Genomic DNA, 4,059 nt, shown 5'->3' on the forward strand with positions numbered 1-4,059 from the left:
TCCCCGCCTGCGGCACCGGCCACTGGGGCTTCTAGGGGCTTGCAGCAGAGCCCCCCACGCAGCTTGGGCCAGTGGGGATTGCCCCCCCACCAACCTGGCAGCAACCGGTGAGTGCAGGGCTTTTTTTTTCCCCCTCTCCAAGAGCCGGGATGCTGGGGCCAGGTGGGGAAAGTGTTCAGGGGATGAGGCCTGTTTGATTTGGAGATTTGGCAGCAGCCAAATCTCTGAATCAGATTTGAATGAATCAATTTGGCGATTCAAATCACTGTCCCGAATCAAAACACTGTCCCCCAGATCAGCCGAATCTGAATCCAAAGCAAATACTAGCCGCTTCGCACAGGCCTGTTAAGTATGTATCCTTTTCAAGAAGGTCTTAAAAACAAGGTCTTTCCAAAACATTATTTTACAGGAGTCACTACAGTCTGTTGTGAAAAATTAAATTTAAACAATTTTTAAAATATCCATGCAAGTCCTTGCGCATACCACACACATATGGAAAATAAAAGGACAGTTGCACTCCTCTATATAAATATATGGAAACTAACCAATAACATGGTAGATTGACCTAGGTCCAGATTTGTTCAACATTTTTATCAATTATCTAGAAATAGGGAAGCATAGTAAAATCTCAAAATTTGCAGATAATACTAAATTGATCCAGATAATCAAATCTGAAGCTGACAGAGAGGAGCTGCAGAAAGATCTCACCAAACTTGGGGGGCAAAAAAGTGGCAGATGAACTTCAAATGTTGACAAATTCAAGGTAATGCACATAAGGAAAAATAACCTCAATTATATGTACACAATGCTGGGTTATGAACTAGCTGTTACGACTTGGGAAGGAGACCTTGGTGTCATTGGAAATAGTTCTCTAAAAACATCAACTCAATGTCCAGCAGCAACCAAAAAAGCCAATAAAATTTTGGGCATCATTAAGAGAGGAAATGAAAACAAAACAAATACCATCATGCCACTACACAAATCCATGGTGTACCCACATCTTGAATACTGTGTATAGTTTTGTTCTCCACATCTCAAAAAGGCTGTAGCAGAATTAGAAGAGGTATGGAGAAGGGCAACCAAAATGATCAGAGGTATGGGGCCATGGCCATACCAGGACAGACTAAAGACTAGGATTCTTCAGTTTGGAAAAGAGAGGGCTGAAGAGGTATATGATCAAGGTATATAAATTCATGAAGCGTGCAGACAAAGTTCTTCGCTAAATCCCAGATTACTAGAACTAGGAGGCACCCACTGAAATTAGCAGAAGGTAGGTTTAAAACTAACAAGAGAAAGTACATTTTTATGCAGCGCACAGTTGTATAACTAATTACACAGGAGGTTGTAGAGGCAGATAGTATAGCCAGGTTCAGAAAAGGGCCTAATCAAATTCATGGATGACAAATCCATTAAGAGCTTTAGATACATCTCTAAACCAATGATGATGGGTGCCAGGAAGGGTATGATAGGAGATAAACCATCTTAGATATTACCTGCTTGTATGCTCTCCTTCTAAAGCATCCACTCCTGCCACTGTTGAGGCCAGACTACTGAGCTAGACAGTCTATTGGTCTGACCCAGCATGCCATTTCTTATGTTCTTATAGTAACAGGAACAAAAACAATTACAATATATTTTCTGCCTGGAAAGCTTAAGCCTTTTGTAAAATTAAATGCATCAGTCACTGGAAACAATAACTTTACAAGCTGCCAAACAATTAATTGATAACTTTACAATCTATCTAATACAAGAAGACATCGTTGCAAACTAGCTACTGAGTCATCAACACTAGTTTTGAATTATACTGTTGGTTAAAAAAAGCTTAGTAAACTTCCGATACTTTTTTATTCGTTCTAAGATTTTAAAAAATTACTGTGTACAGTTTAATATTACAATTTCAAACAAAAAAATTATCTTGTGAACCAAATTAAAAATGCCAAGTTTCAATCAGAAACAGAAATATATTGGTCAGTGTTCCAACCCTCTGTACCAAAGGATTTATAATGGAAAGAATGACAGAACCCTGAGCAGTACAAGTGGCCAGAAGATACCAGAGAAAATACACACATACTTCAAAATGCTATGCAGTAGCTCCAGCAGACTTAAATACCGTGTCATTGCTTACTTTTAAACAACTGAAGACAATTTACCTGGAGTTAAAGAAATCTATGGATAGATTAACAGCACAAGCATACAACCTTTAACTTTTTTCATTTTCTCAGTGTCTCTGTATAGCATTAAAAGTTTGATGAACCATGGGCATGGTCTCAATGGCTCACAGCCTACTCAAATTTACAATTTTAATCAACTACAATCAATTTTTAGAAAATGAACATTTTCCAGCATAAACTTTACAATCTTTTACTTTGCCAAGGAACTGCATCATATTTTCCCTAAATATGAATAAAAAGTGTCATTAAATACACACTTCCTTGAAAACTTCAATTTTTTCCTGGCTCCTTTTTAGCTCTATAAATATAACTGGGTGCGGTAATTTAGGACACTACATTTGCTCACAGTTTTAAAGGCATAGATGTAGGATTTTTTAAAATGTTCACAAATCATCCATCAAAGGTCTTTCTGTTTTACATAGCAAAAGGGTTCCAATTCCTCAGAACCTAAAAGGGTCAATTCTCCCCAACACATGTGTAACTCTGAAATGACAGTTCCACAAATCATTGAAGTTACAGAAGGAGGAGACCTAACTCCAATCCTTACTGCAGTTTGTTTCTTTACAGTTCATTGAAGAGCCTGTTATCTATGCTTTGTATATTTCTACTGGCAGAACCTTGCTGACACCTCTTTCCTGCTGTTTCTGTTCTTAAGTTGATCTCACTATTAGGAAGTTTTTTCTCGAATCTAAAAACTTTCCCTCCTTTTATTTAAAAAGATTACATCTTGTCATGCCACTTTGGTCAACTTCACATAGTCCTGGTACTGAAGGTTTTTATGAGTGGTATATTAAGCCCTTTCCTCCCTATCTTATTGATGATTCTATGTTGGGGCCTGATGCAGTGTCACTCACTGCCCATCTCCAATTAATTAGTAAGTCCTTTAAGTCACAAAAAAAAAAGAAACGGACCTTTAAAACTGTGAGCAAAAAAGAAACGGACCTCTGGACCTTAACCTCACAATCATAGCACTACGATCTGCAAGAGCTCAAGCTCCATTCTAAACTCCGCAAACTTAAAGGATGGTAAAACGGCTGAAAGAGCCCAGATCATCATCTGGATAGGCTAACAAAACAGCATCATGTTAGATAACCGTGTCAGAAAGAAGCTAGAAGTGAACCACATTCAATCAAATGAAACATTGAAATCAGCCTTACAAAAAAAAGCTACAGTAAATGAATTGCTGAAAAGAAAATAGCAGAAAATGTTGTAAGGCCCCCTGTAAAACTGAAAATACATATTAAAGAAAAAACAGTAAAAAGTCACCTACTAAAGCAGGGGCCGGCAATTATTTCAGGCGGAGGGCCACTTACTCAGTTTTGGCAGGCAGCTGAGGGCCGCATGGGTAGCCATGCCCCTTGACAGGTGCCCCACCCTTTGACAGGTGCCCTGCCCCCAGTCACCATCTTGGGACCAATGTCGCAATGTCTTGGGACCAATGTCCCAGGGCCAGCACTGGTGGGGCCCAAAGCGGGGCACAGGCTGCCAGGGGTACATGGAGCTGGACTGGGCTGCACCAGCAGGGAGAGGGGGAAGCTGGCCCAGCTCCACAGAGCCCCTGCCAGCTGGGACCCTGCACTCCCGCCACCCTGCTCTGGGCCCCACTGGCACTGGCCCCAGGACACCAGTGCGGGCCCCGTGCTCCCACTGGCTCTCTGCCCACTCACGCCCAGTGCCACCCAGCCCCGTGGTACAAGTGGGGGGCAGAGCACAGCCCCGACCCTCTGCTTGCCAGCAGGGAAGAAGCTGGTGCTAAGTACAGGGAAAAGCGGCCTCTCACCTACCCCATTGCCGGCGCTCCCTGCTGCAGGCGCTCCCAGCCTACGCAGACCTGTCTGGAGCAGGCACAGGCAGTCCCAGGCGGGCTGTGAGCGGCTGCAGCGCAGGG

At 42.3% G+C, this 4,059-nt stretch overlaps 1 protein-coding gene across 8 annotated transcripts in view; it reads right to left on the reverse strand.

Annotated features, from left to right (window-relative positions):
* The window catches only part of RAD51B (RAD51 paralog B), a 680,193-nt gene that overhangs the window by 636,521 nt on the left and 39,613 nt on the right, over positions 1-4,059 (reverse strand). The gene's annotated exons all lie outside the window — the stretch shown is intronic.

This window comes from Alligator sinensis, unplaced genomic scaffold (genome assembly GCF_000455745.1).
Source record: "Alligator sinensis unplaced genomic scaffold, ASM45574v1 scaffold768_5, whole genome shotgun sequence".
Lineage (NCBI taxonomy): Eukaryota > Metazoa > Chordata > Crocodylia > Alligatoridae > Alligator > Alligator sinensis.